Raw genomic sequence first — 24,849 nt, 5'->3', positions numbered from 1 at the left:
ACTGACTGGAACATAAAGGGCCTCTTTGGTTCCCAAATGGAGGAAGCTCTAAGCTGGTGTGGACTACATAGCTGAGGGACAGGGATCTCTGGCAACAAAGGGAAACATGTGGGATCTGAATTTTCAAATTAATAAGTGTGGGGCTAGTAGAGCTCAGCCTCTCAGTGCTGACAGACTTTCAAGGACTGCTTCATGATGGGCAGGATGGTGCTTGGTGTCCAGCACAGAGCCATATAAATCTCTGGACGTCTTGCCTTGAGAAACAGACTCCAGTCACCAGACCAGTAGAATTCATTAGTACTGAATGTTTAAAGTCATCTGCTCAGACTAGGGTAAGCTCCCTTTGGTAGGTACCACATCCACCTTTATGCTCCCAAAACATCAACCTCTGCTTCATATCTTCACACCATGTCTACCAACACTCCTGAAAATTGTCATCCAATTTTCTTAAACTCCATTTTTCTGTTGAAACCCCTCACCTTCCAACAGGAAAGACCATATTCTCTACTACAGCTCTTGAGTATCTTAACAGTAAGTACCATGACAACCCTAGCTGATGGTTCCAACATGTGTCACTACTGTATTTGGTTCTGTCAATCACATCACTTTATAATAGTGGTTTAGGCTTAGATTTTTCCAAACCTAGTTTGTTTGTTTGTTTGTTTGTTTAATATTTCTTAAATGCTTCAACCTCCCTTCTAGCCCATCAACCAGAGGTAGGGGTGAAAGAAGGTTGATAGGAAAAGGGGGTTATGGACCTGTTTAGAAGAACTTCCTTGGAGAAATTTCACTCATCATTGTCAGGGTACCAGCAGTCCAGTTCAATAGCAAACACCAAACATGAATCAGTAGTGGTGGCTCAATCCAACAGAAACAGTGAGATTCCTCCAAATCTGCACAAGTCAGCAAAAGCTGCCAATATTAATCAGAAGACCACAAGAAGTTTTTTGGCACATTTCTTTTTACAAAGTGAAGACAAAGACTAGCAAAGACCAGCAAATAAGTGAAACCAGATAAGCATTACATGTCCTAGCAAGGCAAGAGCCTCCTCTCACTGTTTGTGGGGTTATATTTATATTATTTCTAAACATCACATATTCTCTCGTGTCTGTTTTCAGCAAAACATTGCATGCCCTCTTGTGGTCTCCCTTCCCCCACCTGCTTGAACCTGCTTGCTCAAGGGTGGAGCTACCTGCTCATTCGTCCTGCCACGCCTACTGCTGGACCCTGCCGCTTTGTTGCTTGGAGGCACACACGTGTTCATCCTGCTACTGGACCCCGAGATTACTTGGCGGGAAATCGGGTTCCCTCCCCCTTCCTTTATAACTGAGTGTTTGAAAATAGTAAAATTGAGCTTTGATCAGAATGTTGTCTTAGCTACATTCCTTTCTCTCGCCGCCTAGCCCCTCTTCTCTTCCAGGTTTCCAAAATGCCTTTCCAGGCTAGAACCCAGGCTGTGATCTGCTGGCCGGACACAACATTTGGCGAACCAACTCGGGACTGAGAAACGGCAAAGGATTTTTGGAAGAGACACTGCTGGTTTGGAGCTCCATGGAATAATTAAAGGATAAAGGAAATTCATACCGGAGAAGGTATGGGCTAAGCTGAGACAGCGTTAAGCCCGAGCGCTGGTTCACTTAGGTTCAGCAGTGAAGCTTAAGAGGAGCTAGGCACAGGCGGTAGGCCGTGGCTCGCAAAAGCTACATTGTTAGGTGTGAGAAAGGAAAGTGTTTATTAAAAGGAAATTAATAATCAGGCAGATTGCCGCAGTTATAAAAACTGCATCATGAGGGAGGAAATTGTCCCAAATAGCAGGAGTACTCTGCCCCCATTTTGTGTCTTGTTCAATGTCTGGTGCACCAATCTGTTCTCGTGTTCAATTCATGTATGTTCGTGTCCAGTCTGTATGAATGAATGTTCTATGTTTTATGTTGGATAATAAAGATGGTATAAAAAACTTTATCTGCAAAGCCAAGAGCTGCCACGTGTTTCAGCCAAAAACCAGACACGTGGCAGGAGGGACCCTGATGGAAAAAATGTTGGTTTTAAGAAAAAGCAGCGAGTGCACAGCCTCTTAGTTTCAAATCTGATAAATGGTTCATGATTAATGTGTTTGACAATGGTAAAGTGCTTTTTTATTCTATGATTGTAGCTACAAAAAATTAATATTCTCTGATTGGTCTGAAATTAACTGCTTCATTTGGTTCTTTTTTATTGAAAATGTGTTCTGCATGTTTTCGCATTCAGCTCATAAGTTGTTGGTTAAGATTAATAATTGTTACATTGCTATAGATGGTTAATGTTAACTTTGATAACTCAAGTTTAGAGTCCTTCTGACACGTGGCCTAAGGCAGCCCTAGAGGCTGGGTCTCTAAAGATATTTCTAGTTTAGATAATGATTAATGTGGTTCCTATCCTAAATAGTAAAATTTAAGATAAGATTTAAAGCAATGCCTCTTTATTAAAGCATCAAAGCTTGCTTTAATAGGTATTCATAGGTATTAATTGACATCTAAACTTCGTAATATGATAGTAATGCTTCTAATATTAATTTTAACGGTAATAAATTGTTTTAAACGTAGGTTTTGCTTTCTCAAAGTTGTAGGTATTATCCTAACCTTGCACAAAAAACTTAAAAATTATGGTTAAAACTGCCATTGTTCCATTGACTGCAGCTTGCAGTTTGATTGCAAATTTAAGATTGATGCTCAGATTAAAAAGTATTTTACCTTTGAGTCAATACAGGGCTCTGGGCAGCCCCAGAGCAGCTTGTGGCCTTTTGTTTTGCAAACAATGCCTGAAAAGGTTTTTCCCTGTGTTCAAGAAAATTTCTTTTTAACAGTGTTACAGATCTATTCAGATGTTTAATGCTTAAATTCAAAGATTTTTGCTTCTAGTAAACTGGTAATCACTAAAAAATTTTGCCTCTACGTATGGCTAATATAGCTTTACATTATGTAAGAAAAATGTTTATTGTTTCTGCTTCTTTACAAGAAGCCAAAAGTTTTAATCTTTCAGTATATATTGTTTCCTAAGTGGAAAGTATTTTATTAACTAATGCTTCTCAAGGGAAGTTTACCTTAAATCCTTGCTCTCACCCAACAGATTCAGAGACAATATCCTTTTATTATTTAGTGTTTTAGTTTACTACAAAAGGTTTTACAAAAAATAAAAAAAGCTTTTATAATTGTTGTTAATTGGTAATTAAAAATTAGTTGTGCCCAAGACAATTCTTTGGCCAGAAAAAACATTATTGTAAAGTTATTTTTCTCATCCTCCCAGCCGATCGTTGGCCCACATGGACCCAACTAGCTGCTGTGGGGCAAAGTCTTAAGACACACAGTTGCCCCTATTCCAGCACAAATAATCTAGTTGTGTGCTGTAGATGGTGTTTTAAAATGCTGAACAATCAAACCTTAATTTATATATTAATAGTCAATGCTATATCTCTGAGCTCATAATTACTTAAAATTGTTCGTCCCTCAGATACTATTAATTCTCAAATTTACAATTACTTATACATATTTCTAGTTAATAAATAAATAAATTATGCACGTGTGACTCTTAATAACTTTTCAAGCTTTCTAGTTACAACCGTTCCTTAAGAAAAATGATTGAAAGTGCAATTAGTCACTGCCCCTTTACAGCTAAGTATTTAAAATGTTTTGTCCAAAAAGTTATTAATTCAAAAGGTTAGATATTGTAAAATTTTAAACTTTAACCTCTTAAAAGACAAAAGAGAGAAATTGTATCCCCATATATACTATTTAGTGCATTTCCATGCACACTATTTAAATCATACCTTTATTTTCAAAATTTGAGTTTAAAATGTCAAATTTAATAAATGCTTTTTAGTATCTTAAAAGGGTCTACTTATTGGCTTATAGATTGATCCTAAAACAGCTACCTTATTAGGAAAGGGAAAAACAGGTTCTCTCCACAGAACGCTACAAATGCATATTAGTAATTCGTGTGCCAAGCTGACAGGTAAGTTAACTCAGTGTCCTGATTAAAAGGACTAAAAGATTAAATTCATGTTTTAGATCCATCCTTGCTTGTCATTTTTCCAGTTTAGACTAGCTTCTAGCCTTTTAACTTTATGACAATAGTTCATCAGAGACTGTATATTCAGACTTAGTAAAATTAGTCATTTAATAGAGTCATAATGATTTTTCACTTTTCTTCAGTGTGACCAGCCATTCTAACTCAATCTTAGACTGGTCTAATATTCAGTCCAATTATTAGAGATTCCTATATTCTAAATTACCTAGCAAAGTTAATTCAAAGCATATCCCCCAAGGTCACCAAAGGCTCATCTTGCCTTATTTGTCCTAAACTTTTTGCAAACTGATATTAAAGGTCAGTCTGCAGCGGATCGCCACTGGCATCCAGTTACTTCTAATTCTTATCGATTAATAAATTGAAAAGACCCCCTAACTACGAATGAAAGGATCCGGTTCTAATCTGGGGAAGGGGCTCGGTTTGTGTTTTTTCAAGAAATAAAGATAGAGCACAGTGGCTGCCAGAGAAATTAATTAGTCAAATGAACGCACATTCCAAATCTTCTTATAAGTATCACCTTGAGGACTAAAATTCCTCTTTTGCTTAAAATTCAGCTGGAAACTGAAGCTCCCAGAAAAGCTGTTTTCCTGCTACTCTCTGAGCCAGCTCCCCCACAGGAGGCCGGAGACTAGCCTTAGCCTTACAATTTGCAACTGAATAAAGTACCTTGACTTCTCCAAAAAGAAAATTTGCATTGCTACTCTCTCATTGTCTAGATCTCTTTCTTTTTTTTTCAAGTAGGTCAATCTACATTCTCTGGCCGGACCTGCAGGCATACCTTCCCCTCCCCCAAGAGCACACAAGTGGCTACTACTATCTTCCTATCAAGGACATTCCAGCACTTGGCTTTCAGTCTGAGATAGAATTTAGATTTACCAAGAGAGCTAGGGAAGTAGAAATTTCTAATATTTACAGAGATTAGTTCTTATTTTGATAGAGATGGGCTTAGTCCCTTAGGTGGCCTCTGGCTTTTCACCCTTACTGTTACTGCAAGGTGTCCTTAGTTCCTCAGGCTATTGGGAATAACAGGGATGAGGAGAAAAGACTTCCAGCTCCTATTTTAACCACAATTAGTGGTGTTAATAATGACATAATTCTTGTCTAGGCCTTGCTAAATCTGAGGTTGACAAGTCTCCTATAGAGACCACGCAGCGCTCAGAACTGCACATACTGATTTGTAATCATGCGAGTACAGTATGGCTACCGCTTGGCGCAGGAGATTACTGCAGGGGAAGGTCCAGCTTGACCGTTTCTGAGTTCCCTGTGCGACACACCTGATTTAAAGGAGGTTGGTATCCCATTCCAGCTAAAAACCAAAAATACCTAAGGCTCTGCCTCCCCTCCCCAAAAGATACCAAGAGCCACAGATGTGGGTTGTTATAGCGCCCACGGGAGGAATCAGGTCATTGTCCACCCAAGCCAAGGTTAAAGGCCCACTCATCTACGGATGAGAAAATCATTTGATCACCTCAGTTCAGCGTTGCCTATTTAGACTTAATTAATAGGGGGGAGAGAGGTTGGAGACCGTACTGTCGAAAGGGCAAACCCTTCACTGCCTCACACCCAAATAAATAGCCAATTGGCCTTGTACTAAGGAGCCAGCCAGTCTTGCCCCTTCTCCCTGTTTCCCTGCCTGTCATCCAAAATTGCGGAGGAATACCAACTCAGTGTTATTCTTTAGCCAGGGTTCCAACACCCTACTTAAAATGCAACCAGGTAGTTACCTATTCAGCACTAATTAGCATTATAAAGTCAGAGCCTACAGCCCAGCACTATTCTGTTGTTAGTGGTTTACTAAGATAATAAGGACAGTCTTAGCCAGATACAGTTTACCATTAGAAAAGATAGGGAATCCCACGGAAACAGGTTTTTTCTTTAGCCCTAAAACTCAGGCAGAACTATTGAACATAGATAATTTTTCTGCCTCAGGCCAGCCTTTTCTTTTTTTTCTTTTTTTGTTAACTAATGGGAGGAGATGTGGTCTCCCTTCCCCCACCTGCTTGAACCTGCTTGCTCAAGGGTGGAGCTACCTGCTCATTCGTCCTGCAACGCCTACTGCTGGACCCTGCCGCTTTGTTGTTTGGAGGCACACACGTGTTCGTCCTGCTACTGGACCCCGAGATTACTTGGCGGGAAATCGGGTTCCCTCCCCCTTCCTTTATAACTGAGTGTTTGAAAATAGTAAAATTGAGCTTTGATCAGAATGTTGTCTTAGCTACATTCCTTTCTTTCGCCGCCTAGCCCCTCTTCTCTTCCAGGTTTCCAAAATGCCTTTCCAGGCTAGAACCCAGGCTGTGATCTGCTGGCTGGACACAACACCCTCTCACAAGACAGCTTCCAGAAGAACATCATGTGACACAACTGAGTTCTTTAAAAAACAAAAACAAAAAACAAACAAAAACACAGAAATGTTTACTTCACTGTATGCACTTTTTCTTTTGTGTGCCTTGTAATTTTGTTGAAATCTACAGATCATATGGAGCTAGCAGGGAATGAGCAGAGTGTTTGTGCCTTGGCTTTTGTTGGCTGGGCTTTTAGTATATGTGTCAGGAAGTTCTGTTATACCAATCAGAATGTAGTTGGAGTGAATGTTACTATGGTTACGCTAAGAGTATGGCAGACTACAAACGTTTAATGACTACTTATGATTATGGATGGGGTGGGGAAACAAGATGCTATTCTACTCAACTTTCAAACTTTTTTTTTTCTCATGGCCACCTCTTAAGAGTTTCTCTCCTGGCCCAGCTTTTCATGTTGCCTAACAACAATTAGGCTGAGGTAGACGGGTCTCTGCTGCTCTGACTCAACTGGAATCATGGACATGAATGTGGCTCTAGATCTTGGGAGGGGTCTTCTCAGGCACCCTGCCCTCCTCCCCGTGGCAGAAAACCATTAATGTCCTGACGCCTCTATTTCGGAAGAGGCCTCTTTACTATTCCCTTCTTTCAAACCCAGGGGTTTCTCACTGGTATTATGAGGGTGACAAGGTTTGGCATCTTCCCCTTTGAGGTTTATCACCTGATATACATGGAATATGGACAATGAGGACCCAGAAAGCTACAAGTCTTTACCAAAGCCCCATCTTTCCCAGATCTACATGGTAAGGAAGGTTTTCCCATGATTTTTCTGTTTCTTGGCTTTCTTAAGAGCACCCTTACTTACAAGGGCTACAGAGCACAGTCCTTTGGAGAATAAGACTATGTTACTCCAGAGGACTAGAGGATCTCATCATAGTCCACATCATGCTAGAATACCTTTCAAGAAATTGTGTCTCCTATGTGGTAGCTTCTGCCCAAAAGGAATGAGAGCTCTTGTCTTGCCACTCTTTAGAAAATAGTCCTAGCTTTCCTGGGGTGTCCAGTGAGTTAATGGCCTATGACTTTAGCTTTCTAAAGAACTAAAGTGGCATAGTTGATCAGTTGATTGTTATTGCTGTAAAGGTGGCTTTGTACATCCTTTAGAAAGCTGGGAAATGATCCATCAAAGACCATGACTGAAGGAACAATCTTTAGTGGGACTTACAGCAGAGACTGAGATGAGTGGCACAGAGAGCTAACTGGTGGGATGTACATATGCACTAGAAAACTAAAGTCCGGAAAGATTTAAGGCACTGTTGCATATAGTGGCAGAGAACAAAGCTGTCCTATATAATAAAATAAGATGATACAAAATGAATTGGCACATAATAGAACGGTATAGTCATATATAGGGGAAGCAGCGTGACATTGGAGGGCATTGATTGTTACACACACAGAATAGAAGCTGATTAGAAACATTTTTAAATAACCACACTGCAGTCAGCTCTGCCACATGATGCTCATCATAAAACACAGAATGGCTTCAACATGTGTATTGAGGACCATTTTGAGTACAGTAGGAATGTTTCATGTGCTCATGCTGAGTTTTTTTTCAGTCAGCAGTACTGTGGCTTGTGACTCCTTGGGTTAGCTAAGACCATAAGAAAACACAGACATTTATATTACTATTCATAACAGTAGCAAAATTACAGTTATGAATTAGCAACAAAAATGAATATAAATCCATAAGGTTGGAGGTTACCACAAGAGGAAGTGTATTGACCTTCTGATTTCCACCTGTGCTGGGAGCAGAGCCTGGGCTCTGGACACAAACCCACACAGCCCACACCCCAGTTCCAACTTGACTCCTCAGATATTCTGACACATCCAGGATCACAGGTGAGACCCCAAACCCTGCCCCAATACCTGGCATAACTGGGACTCCAATAATCCTAGGAAGCAGATACCCCACCCAACCAAAGACCCACATGCCTTCCAGTTTCCATCTGTGCTGGGAGCAGAACATTGGCTCTGGATCCAAACATACACAGCCCTCACCCCAGTTTTAGATAGACTCCCCAGGTATCCTGACATATCCAGGATCACATGATCACAAGCTCACATGAAGACCAAGCTCCATCAGAGATAGAGAGGCCAAAAAACACCAGTGATAACCAGATGGCAAGAGGCAAGGGCAATAACATAAGCAATAGAAACCAACTTGGCTTGGCAACATCAGAACCCAGTTCTCCCACAACAGCAAGTCCTAGATACCCCAATACATCTATAAAGCAAGATTGACATCTAAATTCTCATATCATGAAAATGATAGAAGACTTTAAGAAGGACATAAATATATCCCATAGAAAAACACAGGAGAACACAAGTAAGCAAGTAGAAGCCTTTAAAGAGGAAACACATAAAAATCCCTTAAAGAAATACAGGAAAACACAATCAAATAGGTAAAGAAATTAAACAAAACTCTCCAGGATCTAAAAATGGAAAGAGAAACATTAAAGAAAACACAAAGGGAGACAGCCCTGGAGATGGAAAACCTAGGAAATAGAACAGGAGTCACAGATGCAAGCATCACTAACAATACAAGAGATAGAAGAGAGAATCTCAGTGGTAGAAGACACCATAGAAGATATCGACACAACTGTCAAGGAAAAAACAAAAAGCAAAAACATTCTATCTCAAAACATTCAAGAAATCCAGGATACAGTGAAAAGACTGAGCCTGAGAATAATGGGTATAAAAGAGAGTGAAGATTCCCAACTCAAATGACCAGCATCTTCAACAAAATTATAGAAGAAAACTTCCCTAGCCTAAAGAAAGAGATGCCCATAAACATACAAGAAGCCTATAGAAAACAAAACAGATGGGACTAGAAAAGAAATACCTCTCATCACATAATAATTAAAACACCAAATGCACAGAATAAACAAAGAATATTGAAGGCAAAAAGGTCAAGTAAAATATAAAGGAAAAGGCAGACCTATCCAAATTACACCAGAATTCTCACCAGAGACTATAAAAGCCAGAAGATCCTGGCCAGGTGTGAGACAGACCATAAGAGAACAAAAATGTCATCCCAATTTTATCTAAGGTCCCTCCCTTTGAGTCCTGAAATCTCTCACCTCCCAGGTCTCTGGTAGAGGTGCACATAACTCTTGAGAGACTTGAGTCCCCAGGGAGTGGGGAGGAATGGTGGGGAGGGTGTGTTGGGGAGGGGACATCATCTTAGGAAAGAGGTATGAGATGAGGAACAGCCAGATGGTCAACAGGGAAGGGGATAATGACTGGACTGTAACACATGATTAAAGAATAATAATAAATAAATAAAGGAAAAGGAAAAAAATGCCAGCCCAGGCTACTATACCCAGCAAAACTCTCAATTACCATAGATGGAGAAACCAAGGTATTCCAAGACTAAACCAAATTTAAACAATATCTTTCCACTAATCCAACCCTACAGAGGATAATAGAAGGATAAGTCCAACACAGGAGGAAGACTTCACCCAAGAAAAAGTAATAAATTAATCTTTTCACAACAAACCCAAAAGAAGAGAAACACACAAATATAACTCCATATCTACCAACAAAAATAATAGGAACCATAAATCATTGGCCCTAATATCTCTCATCATCAATGGACTCAATTCCCTAATAAAAGATATAGGCTAACAGACTGGATATGCAAACAGGATCCAGCATTTTGCTGCATACAGGAAACATACTTCAGTGACAAAGACAGACATCACCTCAAAGTAAAAGGCTGGGAAAAAAATTTCCAGGCAAATATCCCCCAAGAAACAAGCCGGAGTAGTAGTCATTTTAATATCCAATAAAATAGACTTTCAACCAAAATTTATCAAAAAAAAATGGAGAAGGACACTACATAGTCATCAAAGGAAAAACTCCACCAAGACGAACTCTTAATTCTGAACATCTATGCTCTAAATGCAAGGGAACCCACATTTGTAAAAGAAACAATACTGAAGCTCAAAGCACACATTGAACCTCACACAATAGTAGTAGTCAGGGCAGGTACTCAAGCAGGACAGGAACCTGGAGTCAGGAGTTGATACAGAGAACATGGAGGGGTGCTGCTTTTTGTTCAGCCTGCATTCTAATAGAACCCAGGACCACCAGCTCAGGGACAGCACCACCCACCATGAACTGGGTCCAACTCATCTATCAATAACTGAGAAAATAAATGAGTTACAGCTGGGTCTTATTGAGGCATTTCCTCAACCGAGGTTCCTTCTTCTCTGATGACTCTAATGTGTGTCAAGTTGACACAAACCCAGCCAGTACAGTATGTGTGTGTGTGGTGTGTCACAAGTATATCATATATGAACACTAATATGTGCCAGTGCATACACCTATGCACCTATGCACATGGGAGAAGGCCAGAGGAGGGCAGCATGTGTCTTCCTCATCACTTTCTGTCTTATTCCTTTCAGGAAGTGTCTCTCCATGAATTGTCCTTTGGGGTTAGGCTGGCAGTCAGCAAGCTCCAGCTACTGTACTGTCTCTGTCTCTGTCTCTGTCTCTGCCTTGTTATCTGGATGCTAGGATCTGAACTTCACGTGTGAGCTGCAAGTGTTTGCCCACTGGGCCATCTGCTCAGGCCAGAGAAGAGCTTTAATATTTCCTTTTTCTTCACATTCTCCAGAGAAAGAGAGCATGGGTCCACTCTCAAGTCCTGCAGTGAAGGGAAGGAACAGGGGTAGAAACAGGAGAACCCACAGGGACAAACCATCACCCAGTCTATGAGTAATGTTGGAAACATCAAATAGGATGTCACTAACATTTCTCAAATAAAAACTATTTCCCTCTTTCAAATTATTCCCTCAGCCCTTGGTTCTATGAAGGTTCTATGTCCCAGTATAGGGGAATGCCAGGACCAGGAGTGGGAATGGGTGGGTTGGGGAGCAGGGGGAGGGGGGAGGGGACAGGGGATTTTCAGAGAGAAAACTAGGAAAGGGAATAACATTTGAAATGTAAATAAGAAAATATCTAATATAAAATTCTCCCTTGGGCACATAACTTTTAAATATGAATATGGAGCACGAGGCTCCTAGTTCCTCCTGGAATGGGCTCCATTCAACATAACAACCTCTCTCTCTCTTTCACTCATGACCAAAGGCTCATGTCCTAAGGGACAGAAGTCTGTTGTCACCTGGACCCATGGACACATTCTGCAGTTCCCATCAGTCAGCACCACTGCCATCCCCAGGTGTCTGATTCCCTCCCCTTGGGCTATTGTGTTTGAATTTCAGGTATACTCTCGGTTAAAGAACTAGGCTTCTTTTTCAAAGGCTATGTCAATACAGCTTGAGGAGAGCTACGGATCAAATGTTGCTCAGCCAGATGAGGATGAGCACAGTAAGGAGATGAAAGATGCACCAAGACACAGGAGCCCCATTTTGCTAATTACACCCTTTCTGCAAAGTGCCCTGTAACTGAAATTCTCCTTAATTATTTCTTACCAATGACCGTTAAAAGATACTCTTTTCTCATAGCTCACAATGAAAGCAATATCCTGAAGCTTAGGGTTTTTGTTTTTGTTTTTCCTTTCTAAAACGCTTGGGTTCTCTTCCATATTCAATGGAGTCTTCCAAGAGCAGCGATGAAGGCATCCTTCATTAGCAGACCCAGCTGGGGGACCAACAGACAGACCCATCTGCAGGCAGCTGTTCCAGGGTGTCTGGCCAAGACTGTCTCCCACAGCCTGTTCCCACTGGTTTGCAGGTAGGTCCCAGATGCGGGCCCAGGCTGTGGAAAGTGCAAGAGCCTCCAGCATCCTAAAACCTCTCACAAGCCCTGAGAGGCACCATGTCCCACTGTCAGCCCAAAGCTCCCTAACCCTTGGAGCTTGCCTATGCTCCACTATCCAGCACAGGCTCAGGAACAACTGCTGAGAATGAAGCCCAGGCCACTGAGAGCCAATGGAGTCGCCATGATTTGTCCCTCTGTGAGGCTCACAAGTGACTCCTGTGTGGCCCTTGAACTGGCACTGGCCCATGGGATGCAGCAGAGGATGGTGAGCTCAGTTCATGTCTCTCCCATTGCCTCCATGGCATAGAGGGAGAGTAGAAGAGGAAAGCTAGTCCTTATCCAATAGTGGGGGTGGGTAGAGATCATATCTATTTCCTGATCACCTGGAGATGGGGCCTTGGAGTAATTCTAGTATTCATGGCTGATGGCTTTTCAGACAATCCACTGGAACTGTAGTGCTTGGGGTGGGGGGGATCATAAGTGTGTGTGCATGCCTGCGTAAGTGTAAGTATGCATTCTCTCTCTCTCTCTCTCTCTCTCTCTCTCTAGAACATTGCATTAGTGAGTTGTCTTTGCTCAAAGGAGGAGGAGGGAGAGGAGGAGGGGCAGAGGAGGAAGAGGAGGAGGAGGACAGTGAGATGCCTCAGTGTTTGTGGCAAAGCCTGGTGACCTGAATTCTATCCCTGGGTCCTACATAGTAAAAGGACAAAACTGTCACAAGTTGTCCTCTGACATCCGCAAGTATGTCATGGCATGTGTGCATGACATTATACAAACACACACACTCACACACACACACACCTGGGGGGGTAATTAAACCTGGCAATGAACCCCACAAAGCTGTCAAGGGGAATGGTTTCTACACCACTGCCCCACCCCACTTCAGAGCAAAGACAAGCACCACCTCCCTGCATCATGAACATAACAACTTCCCAAGGAAGCACCACAGGAAATGATGCACCCTGTTGTTAGTGTCTGCTAACTCTCAACCCTACTGGGGTTGCCACCGCTGGGCCTAAATTCTCTGCTCAGAATACCAGCTCTGTAGAGGTCAACTATCTGTAAATCAAGCAAGACCTAAACTGTGCATTTTCAGAAATTTTATAATGCTAGTAACACTTGTTCTTAGGGAACACTGAGGTCACATAGAGTATAGCAGTAACTTCCTTAAACTCTAATTCAGAGAACTGTAATTACATCACACAACCATGCCTTAATAAAGTTTAATTTATTATGAACATAAGACCTAATGAATAAATAAGTTAAAACATGCTAATTCAACTTGAGAAAATGGCCGAATTATCAGAATGGCAAGTTGAGTCTACTACCCTAATTAAGATAAAAGATGTCATGGGCAGGCTTCTATGTCTTCATACTGAGCAGGCATGCTCTGCTAGTGAGCTTTTTTTCTAGTTATCAGTCTCATAGGACTCCTGTAGGCTGCTGGACCTTGGGCTTTTCTTTGGTAGCTCTCTAGTACCACTATACAGACAGAGCACACTGGGAGTTTTCTTTTTCTTTACAAAATAAGCAAGCACAGTGAGGTGGGGGGTGGAGGGTAGAAACGAAAATACTTCTAAATTTGGCCAGAAAATGATCTTATTGGTAGCTCCGGTTTAAAAATTATAAACAAGGGACTAGGTGATGGCCCAGTGGTTAAGAGCACTAGCTGCTCTTCTAGAACCAGAGGATTCTGGTTCAATTCCTAGTATCCTGTGGCAGCTCACACTACCTGTTTCAGTTTCAAGGAATCTGGTGCTCCTACTTAGACTTCATGGGCACCAGTCATGCAGCTGGTACACAGACATGCATGCAGTCAAAACACCCATACCCAAAAATAAAAATAAACTCCTTCCCACTATTCCTGTACTCTATGATAATAAGCTGTGGCCATCTGTGGCACACATGTGACGGTGACTGCATCCAGCCATTGTAACTTCTCATTCATTCATTGTGACTTCTCACAGCCCTTGTTAACTTCAGTCACATCGAGGCACACACACACACCAGAACACCTCCCTCATTGTGTCACCCTGCCTCCCACAGTTGCGGGTACAGTTTCCTCACTTCTTGCTGGTCAGCAGAGGTCATGGATCATATGCAGTCAGTATCTCTTCTCCTACCCAGGTCTGCTCAGTGACTAGAGAAAAGCCTGTGGTTAACACCTGGGATGTCAGCTCTACCGTTCCTGGCATCTCCCTGAGTCAGTGCTGGGAAAACATCAGACTCACTCAGTAGGTATAAAGTAGGCAAGACTACTGCATTGATCTGACCTCCAGATATTGGAACTGCAGCCAAAGCATGTCATTAAGTTTTTATTTGATATCATAAACCTTTAGGTTTATAATTATTCACTTTTAATAATTTAAAAGTATATTTCATGAAATGAAATTTTAAAAATCCCCAGTACTCATATACTATCTGAGAGGAGAGACTACACAGCTGCTTCCTTAACTGAGAATAAGTCAGGGTTTGTAAAAATGCAACCTTTATAATCCTAAGATCAAGCGATAGCTTCTTTTTATAATACTTATTTTTTTAATTTTATTTATATATGTGTGTAAGCATACAATGTGCCTGTGGAGGTCAGAGGAGAGCCGCAGTTGTAGGCAGTTTTGAGCCATCCCATATCGAATGTTGGTTGCCAAACTCAGATCCTCCAGAAAGTCACCAAGCACCCTTAACCACCAAGCCATCTCCGCAAACCCCTGTCACTTTGTATTAAAGATTTCTTTCCTTGTCAGTCATCCATCACAATTGCCTTGCAATCAATTTATATTTCTACTTAGCAACCTGACAATACATTTAAAAAGAAACATTATAATATACTCTTTAAGTAAGTACAGATCATGTAAAAAGTAAATTTTCCTAGCAGGGCACTCTTTGAAATCAGCTGTGCTGATTAAGCTGAGAGGTGGACCCAGCCGGACCATCTGTAGAGGAGACACAAGGGGAGGAGCCCAAGGAAGGAATGAACCGCAGGTCTGCACTTTAGTCTCATGAGAGCCTGTTAGTCACTTAGGAAGCTGTAGCAGGAACCACTGTCACCCTGAAACACACTCACACAGCAGGTCTAACGTGGGTGATTTCTCCTGCCTCTTGCTGAAGGGACATTTCTCAAGGCCACCCTCCAGTTCTTTGCTGGCTTCCATCACAGATTGAAAACTTTTGTTTTAAGGGAATAAAATGCAGGCTCAAAGTAGAATGCATACTTTATATGTGCAAGGTGCTGTATTCAAAATTGAGTTCAAAGCATTCGTTTTGAACAAAAAAGAACACTTTCTTTGGCCCTGGATGCTAAATGTTATCCTCTGATGTTACCTAAAGGATTCTACTTGGACAAAATTATACAAGCTTTGAGACAGGTCCTGTCTAAAAGAAATGCAGGGACAAAGATGGAGCCCAAATTAAAGGAATAACTGACCAGTAACCAGCCCACCTTGAGACGCATCCCATGGGCAGGCACCAGTCTCTGACACTATTACTGATGCTAAGTTGTGCTTTCAGACAGAAGCCTAACATAGATGCTCTCTGAAATGCTCTACCCAGCAGCTGACTGAGACAGATACAGATACCCTTACCCAAACACTGGACAGAGGTTGGGTACCTCTTGCTGCAGGTAGGAGAAGGATTGGAGTCCCTGAAGGAGATGGCAACCCCACAGTAAGATTGACAGTGTCAATTAGCCTATAACCCTGGAGCACCCAGAGACTGTGCTATCAACCAAAGAAGATACATGGGCTTCTGTGATGCCACTGGCACATATGTAACAAGGCACATATTCCTTGTCTGGCCTCAGTAGGGGAGAATGCACCTAATCCCGCAGAGACCTGATGCATCAGGGTAGGGGTCGACCTAGTGGGAGCTGCCCTCTCAGAGGGAAAGAGAATAGGAGGTAGGGGAAGAGTGGCAGCATGTGGGATGTAAATAAATACAAAATTATAAAACCTTAAAACTCTATGGTATAAGACAGTAGAACAGGATAATAGAATATAGGATAGGATAACCCTATAGTATAAAAGAAGTCAGTTTGGAATTAATTTTTGAAGTTTGAAGTTAGGTGGATTTCACCATATTTGTGGAGGTGCACTTGTCACTCCAGTATCAATTGCTTAAAGGGCTGTCCTCCCCTGACCATCAAAGTGCTTTAGATAACTGGTTTTTTGTTTTTTTTGTTTTTTGATTTTTGTTTTTTGTTTTGGATGGGTTGGTGTTTATGTTTCTCTTTTGGTAGCCTGCCAAGTATCATCTTGTATGGAAACATTGGAACATAGCTGTGAAGGCTTCATGTAGACACCAGCTCAACTTCTCCACATTAAATGAGTTGTGTGGGTGTCGTCTGTCCTCAGCAATGAGGCCCTCTGTCAAATTGTAGAGAGCAACCCATGGTCTTAGCCTGAGTTGTTTGGAGATTTCTATGGCCAACAACTCAATTGAATACAACCCAATCCCAGTACTTGAAGCCTCATTTTGTAGCAAGAGATGGCCAGTTGGGATTTGTATACCCTGTTTTTAGGAGACTTCATCAGAATCAGCTGCATACATTTTAGGATATATGCACAGCACCATGTTTCCATATAATCCCTCAAAGGCATGTCAATTCTCTCCCTCATTCTCTCCCTCTCTTCACCTTCTTTCCTCCTGTTTCTATCTTCTTTTGCCCCCAGTCCACCTATGAAATCTACTAAGTTTCCCTTTTCCACGGAGATCAACGAGCCTTCCCCCCAGTTCCTTCCTCTATATATAACCTTTGAGGTCTACAGATTGTAGGTTGCTTTGCATTCATTTAATGGCTGATATCCATATATAAAGAAATGCATACCATATTTATATTTCAGGTCTGGATTACTAACTCAGTATGAATTAATTTTTGTAATTGCATCTGTTTACATGCAAACCTTATGATGTCATTTTTTATGATCTAATAAACTTCATTTTTTAAAAATGGCCATATTTCCATTTTTCCATTTTATTTCTAGGAAATTAAACCATTTTAATTATTATCTACCATCTAAAAAAGGTTATTGAATACTCCACACTAGATTAAGTCTAGAAGTTATGGTACATGCATACACTTTCAGGCTCTTTATGCCCACTGTCACCAGTACACATAAATGAGTGGGCAGGGGGACACCATGAAGCTGAATACAGCTGTATATGTACTGCTTAATGCAGGAAGATGCTGTCATTTCCAGAAGTTTTGTCTAAACTGTTTAAGTAAAAAGCTAGGAACAGAGTTCAAATACAGGTTTTGAAGAGACTTTCTACAGTATACTTTAAAACATAGGAGCTTTTCCCTTACACAAACTGAGATACAAGGATACTTTGTCTCACAGTGTTTCCCTTCCTAGGAAGAAGTCTCAGTAAAGCACTCACTTTTTCTAGGGAAGATTTTTGATGCTGCTCAGGAAAAGGAAGGAAATAATCGTCTTAATTCTTCTTAAAGGATTCAAGAAACATCACTAGATATAACTTAAAGTTGGTGGTTTTTACTTCCCTAGAAGGAACATCCATACTGTTACATGCATACAGTTATAGCAAGTCTAGGTGTGTTAACAAACCAAGGCATATTCAAGTATAATAAGATATGCTTGAAATTAAAAACAAAGTACATGAGATTTCAGCATTAAAATCATATTCTCAATCTGAATACATGTTATAAAATCAATGCAGAAGTGATTGCCATATTTTTACTTTATTACAAAAAGCAATTGGTACCCAAGTCCATAAAGGCAGCAACAAAGCAGCTTGTCGACTGAAGATTATTGCTGCAAATCAGACTGCATTCATTGCTCATTGTAAAAACACTGGTGTTTTCAGAAGTTGGGAATCTTCTCAAAATTGTGGCTTGTTTCTTCACTTCTCTCCCTTCAAAACTTTTTAAGTAGTAATGCTAAAATACTGAGGTCTGAGATCCTGAGTCAATATATTGCCACTTCCTTTCTGGTAGCTTGAGATTCATAGTGACAACTGACCTTGTGTATCCAATTTTCTCAGTGGAGTCTCATTCTGTAGCATGGGCAAGGATTTTATCTTCCCAAAGATGTTTTACTTATATTTGTATAGCAGGACTTTTTCTTTTTCTTTTTCTTTTTCTTTTTCTTTTTCTTTTTCTTTTTCCTTTTCTTTTTCCTTTTCTTTTTCTTTTTTTATCCCCAAAGCAGCATTTATTTACTCTTTTAAGTCCAAAACATTTATTTTAGCAGTCTGGCATTTCATAACCACCCATCATAATTGACACAGGTTGACACACATGATGCTGTCAGGGTACACAAGAACAATAGCCAAAGAGTTACAAAAAATAAATCCATGATTATTAATCACAATCAAAAAAAAAGTTACACATATCAAAAACTTCTGATGCAGTGCATTGAAAAGAAGGTGTGTGCACATCATAATTTAAAGAGGCACAGCAAGGGCTGCTGAAAGCTCACAAGAAACAGTTTATCAAGCTGATGGTGAAGGAACGAGTTGTTGCTGTGTCAGTTTCCATTAGCTGAAGTGAGGGGTGAGAGGGTCAAATTCATTTTTGCATGCACAAGATGTACTGCTTAACACAACACTATCAGCTTGTTTTAAATAGCAGCCATAGCCTGTGTTGGCTAATTCTCCTTTCTACACTCAATTACCATCACCTGGATTTACTAGAGATCAACAGACATAATAAAATGCCTTGTTCAGAACACACTTCTCTGCACAATTCAAAAAAGAAGCGTCCTGTGACTCAAAGCAACCATCAGTCCAGCAAATGCCCATGAAAGTTTTTTAGGGCAGATCTGAATAGCTGTGCTGCCAATACCGATAGGTTTAGCACTAAATATAGTGATTGTGGCAAGGAAGAATCAGTGATAATGGGGGTGGTGGGTGAAGTAAGAGGCAGGGACCTGAAGGGTCTTCAGTTGCCTTCTCCTGCTTCTTCATCCTGCTGGTCGCTTGTCCAGAGGGTGCATGATGAGAGTGGAGTCCTTATAGGAATCCTCGTTTAGTGTGTCCAGCTCAGCTATAGCATCATCGAAGGCTTGTTTGGCTAAGAGGCAGGCCCGCTCTGGTGCATTCTGGATCTCATAGTAGAACACAGAAAAATTGAGGGCCAGGCCAAGCCGGATGGGGTGTGTTGGCTGCATGTGCTCTTTGCTGATTTCGAAGGCTTCCTTATACGCAGCCTCAGAAGCTTCAACCACACTGTTTTTCTTCTTCCCAGAAGCCACCTCTGCCAGGTAGCGGTAGTAATCGCCCTTCATTTTCAGGTAGAACACTTTGCTCTCATACTGAAAATCATTGCAGTTCTTGATAAGGAACTTGTCAAGCAGAGCCTAGACATCATTACAAACTGTCTCCAGCTCCTTTTCAATCTTCTCCCGGTAGGCTTTAACTTTCTCCAACTTCTTCTCGTTCCCATCTGCCATGGTTTTCTGCTCAATGCTACTAATAACCCTCCAAGAAGATCGCCTGGCACCAACTACATTCTTGTAGGCCACAGAGAGGAGATTTCTATCTTCATTAGATAGAGGTTCATTCAGCTCTGTCACCTGCCTTTCAATTGCCTGAAAGCAAGCCCACATTCACCCCGAGGGAAGCTAGGCACGGTGGTGAGCACCAGTGAGCCCAGCATTTGACAGTTAAGGCAGCAGCATCGGAGTTCAAGGCCAACCTCTTCTATTTAAAGTGTTTGAGGCCAGCCTGAGATGCATGAAACCCTATCGCCTTCATGGTGGAGGCCTTATCTTCGTAGCGCTCTGCCTGCTCTGCCAGTAGCGCCCGCTGCAGCAGCTGTTCTAGATCCCCCATGTCGCTTGTGACTCGGCCTCGCCTCGCACGCCCACACTGTCTGCTCGCTCGCCCGCCCGTCCGCTTCCTGGTCACCGCCTAGGCCGCTACAGTGCACGCGCACTGGCTCGCCAGCTGGCAGGAGGCTGCAGGCTGTGCCGCCTCTCGCGCCTTCTCGCTGGCTGGCTGCATGCTATTTGGCGAGCGCTGCGGAGCCGCCGGGAGAGGATAGGGGGCGCAGCAGGCGGGCGGGCAGGCAGGGAGAGGACTTTTTCTTTAGGGAAGGAATTCAATTGTGCTGCAACATGTTAGATGCTACAGATGGAGCAGAGTCATATAATGTTATCTGTATCCTGTGTAGGCTCACCTACTAATGTACAAGGATTGGACAGTGTTCCAGTGCAACAGTCACAGAAAAACCTATCAGGTCTAATGAATTCTACACATGATGTCATTTTTTAACAGCTGAGTAATACTCCTTTGTGTAAATGTACCACAGTTTCTTTATTCCTTCTTCTGTTGAAGGACACATAGGCTATTTGCAGTTTCTGGTTAATATAAATAGAGCAAAAATAAACATAGTTGAGCATGTCCTTATGGTAAAATTAAGCATCCTTAGGGTATAGACCCAAGTTGGACCTGGAGGTAGATTGATACTCAACTTTCTGAGGAACTACCATATTGATTCTAATAATGGCTGTGCAGGTTTGCACTCCCACCAGCAACGGAAGAGTGTTCCTGTTCCAAAACCTCACTGTGTTACTGATTTCTGATAGGCCTGTCTTTTTGTGTTCCTCCACCATGTTCCCTTGCAGTTTCTAATATTCTTTTATAGTTTTGTGTACTTGGTGTTTGTCCCGCGCTGATTTTCCCGCCAGCAAGAAACAACGCGGCACACAAACAGGATCCTTCTGTAGCAAGCTTTAATGCGTCTTGAGAGGGAGAGCATCAGCTTCACAAGGCGGAGACCCCAAGCCCGAAAACCGCCTCCCTTATATAGGAGATTTCTCTCGCCTCAGACGTGGCGATTCTCTATAGGCCAAATTCTTGTCACCCGAGGTGACGTTGTCAGGCGGGCAACTGGCACCATGAACGGTTAATGCCAGCACATGCGCGGATCACTTTTTCATCTCCAGAGGCAGGCGATGTCGGCGCCATCTTATAATGGCGACGATGTGGGGTGGCGCCCCACATCTCCCCCTTTTCTATACAAAGGCAAGCCAGCCACCCATTCAAGGAGGGCGGAAGTAGAGGCCGAATCCCCAAAGATAATTTAAAAACAAAAGATATGTGCAGGGGTCTTGTCTAGGCTCTAGGTGGGACCCGACATACTCCTGACCGATCTCTCTGTCGTTTTTCTTGAGGAAGGGACACTAGGACAGGCAACCCTTTTCAAGACGGCATGCTTCCCAGAGAGAGCGGGGGTATCTCTCTGTGCGATGCTTAGCTCAACAACCCTCATGGGCTGCTCAAACCGGGCACTCATCCTCGTGCGACGCATAGAGATGCTGAGGGTGCAAGAGCTGCCTGGCCGGCGACCGGCTGCTAACATCCACTGCCGTTTTAGTGCCGCAAGCCAGACTTCCGCTGACCTTCCATGCTCTAAGGCCATGAGTGCCTGAGTTATCATAATTTTTTCTCTCTTGCTTTTACTATAAATTTTGCAAATTAGCCAAAGCATAAAGCCCAGTCCGAGGCAGAAAAAGGCTCCAAACATTCCCACCCCCACCCACTCTTTAAAATAAGAAAATGCTGAAGAAATCCAGGAGGCGAGGCCTTTGGTGAGGGACAGGTCTAGGCGGGTGGAGTTGACTTGTAATATCGCTGTTCGGAGTTCCCGCAGGGTCTGGTCAAATTCAACTGTCCAATTCTGTAACAAATGCTGGGATAAAACTTTAGAAAGATTAGCAGCCCGTGTGAAATTGTCATACTGTACAGAGGTCACACAAAGACCTGGCAATCTTCTTTCGCACCCTAATTGGGCAACTTGCCACAAAACATCTAATTGCTCTTGGACTAAATCTATGCGTTGATTCACTAGCAATAACCTGCCTTGAATCTGGGTATAAGCTAGATGTCCAGCCTCCATGGCCGTGGTCACCGTAGAGGACAATTTATTTATGGTGGCAGCCGACCGCACCGTGCCCGAAAGGGTCAGGGCCGAAGCAGTAACCGATGCTGTTACAGCGGTGGCTGCGATGATGCCCACAATTACGGCAGAAATTCCAAAATCTCTCCTTTCTCTGAATAATGCCATTGAACTTGGGGCCTCCACAGGAACAGGCACAAATCGGGGCAGGCGTGCTACCAGGGCCAAGGGGAACTCAGAAGCATTCCAGCACAGAACATAATAACATGGTTGCATCATACAATCAAGCTTATCGGAATTACTTGGCAAGGAAGCATTACTAACAATCTAAAGAAAAGGGGGCCATACGCATATTGGCATCCTGACCAAGGCAAAGGGGAATGCGAGTCCTCCTTTGCATGGCAGAACGGGGCCAACTTTGGTTGTCTGAGACCTTCAGAATAATTAGCCCAAATAATTCTGTAAAATTCCCGCCCCAATGTGTAGCATTTGTCCATCCATTAATAATATTTGACATAGATTGAGTATGTAACCCAATATAACTGGGCACCGTCCCATTGATGCTAAAGCATAGGCTACCCAGAAGGTAGTGAGTTCTATTATCCACTACTCGTTCTATTTGAGAATCCCAGGGCAAAAACGGAAGGCCTAATTCTTTATCAGTAATAAACAAGCGAGGGAAAACTTGGGCGTTATACATCACCGGCATTGGAAGTGGGAAGGTTGACATGATTCCCCATCGAAACTCATGTGTCCTTATCGTTGGCGCTAGGGTTATCCACAGAAAGGTCAGGAGAATGATCATCTTCTTGGTTTATACTTCGTGTTAGCCGCTCCGGGATCCAAAAAGGATTTTGTTCACTCTGTGGAAAAACACAAACAGCTCCCCTGGATCTTATTAGGATAGGATCCGGGCCTTTCCATTGATTAGTCAACACATCCTTCCATTTTACCAATTCTTTTGGTCTCTTTGGTTCCGAGCAGTGGCGCTCTGCAGCGCTCCTTCCTGCATCGTCCAGGTTTAAGAAATTTAGAGTAAAGAGTGCCATGGATAGTGCCACTCTTGGGCCAGGGGGCAACTCTGTTATCGCTCCCCCTTTCTGTTTAAATAAATAGGATTTGAGCGTTCGATGAGCTCTTTCAATGATGCCTTGTCCTTGAGGGTTATAAGGAAGTCCAGTGATATGGGTCACCTGCATTTGTGCACAGAATTGTTTGAATTTATTTGAGGTATAAGCAGGTCCATTGTCTGTCTTAAGACATTTTGGTCTACCCCAGGCACTCCAGGCCTCGAGGCAATGTTGAATTACATGAGATGTCCTTTCTCCTGAAAGTGGAGTTGCAAATAACACACCAGAACAAGTGTCAATAGACACATGAACGTATTGCGTCTTACCAAAAGATGCAATATGAGTGACATCCATCTGCCAAACTTGTAGGGGGGAGAGTCCCCTCGGATTGACACCATAATGAGGTGTGGGCAGAAACTGACAACAGTTTTGGCACTGTGTGACTATCTCGCGGGCTTCTTTCCTTGTTAAAGAGAAGCGCCAGCGAAGTGTTTCAGAGGTAACATGAAACTTACTATGAAAATTTTTGGCGGCCTCTAGTGGTGAGGATAGTGCTGTGGCCACAAGTCGCGTAGCCTGATCTGCCAGCTCATTACCCTCTGTCATGGGGCCAGGGAGTCCAGAATGGGCTCTCATATGTACGATATAAAAGGGATGTTTTCTTTGTAATAGAAGGTTTCTAATCTGTTCAAAGGTTTGTGCTACCCTACTAGAAGGTTTTATTAGGCCCGCAGTTTCTAGCAGGCGAACTGCATTAACCACATACAAGGAATCAGAAATAATATTGAGCGGGCAATCAAATTGCTGTAAAACTTCTAATACTATCAAACACTCAACAATTTGAGGGGAAACCTCCGAATATTGTCTGATATGGGTAATGTTATTAACTACATAGGCCCCTTGCCCAGTTTTGGAGCCATCTGTATAAATTACAAGACCATTTTTAAGTGGGAAATGACTTGTTACTTTGGGAAAAACTAATGGATGGGTCAGGGCAAAGTGTAACAATGGGTGCTTTGGATAATGATTATCAAATTTTCCACTAAATGTGACACATAGAATGGACCAATCATTAGAAGCAGCAGCTAACACCTGTATTTGATTAGGGGTATAGGGAATGACAATGATATTAGGTTCAAGGCCGAAGTATTTGATTGTCATTTTTAATCCCTTTAATGCTAATTGTGCTACTGCGGCCGGATACCAATCGATAATCTTTGCAGGGGAGGCTTGTGGATGAACCCAGCATAGGGGCCCCTCTTGCCAAATGACAGCAGTTGGTAAGCCTCGAGTGTCCAAGATACATAACAAAACCGGCTTGGAATAATCTATTCTAACAAGCTGCGCTTGACTTATTGCTTTTTCTACTTTATTAAGTGCCTCCACTGCCAAAGGATTCAATTTTCTAGGAGAGGTGATATGAGAATCCCCTTCCAAGATATCAAACAGGGGTTTCAATTCTGTTGAAGGGATTTTTAAAAAAGGTCTAAGCCAATTGATATCTCCCAACAATTTTTGAAAGTCATTTAAAGTATGTAAATTATCCATCCTGATTTCTATTTTTTGTGGCTTAATAATGTTGGGCTGTATAAAAGAACCTAGAAACTGTCCAGAGTCTGCCAATTGCACCTTTTCAGTGGCTATCTGTAGCCCCCATTGCTCTAATGTTTTCTGTAACACAGGAAAAACCTGTTGCAGTACAGATGGATTCTTATGGCAAAGCAGGACGTCATCCATGTAATGGATAGACACTATTTGTGGAAATTGTCTCTTTATC

At 42.2% G+C, this 24,849-nt stretch overlaps 2 pseudogenes; one reads left to right on the top strand and one right to left on the bottom strand.

The window, feature by feature from the left end:
* LOC147005043 (disks large homolog 5-like) overlaps window positions 1-24,849 on the top strand; it is a 52,883-nt pseudogene that overhangs the window by 16,348 nt on the left and 11,686 nt on the right.
* On the bottom strand, window positions 19,036-19,934 carry LOC147005044 (14-3-3 protein eta-like; annotated as a pseudogene).

The sequence above is a fragment of the Mus caroli genome, unplaced genomic scaffold, assembly GCF_978045245.1.
Source record: "Mus caroli unplaced genomic scaffold, Mus_caroli_1 scaffold_4, whole genome shotgun sequence".
Taxonomy (NCBI): Eukaryota; Metazoa; Chordata; class Mammalia; order Rodentia; family Muridae; genus Mus; species Mus caroli.
This window is presented reverse-complemented; position numbering and strand designations above follow the sequence as displayed.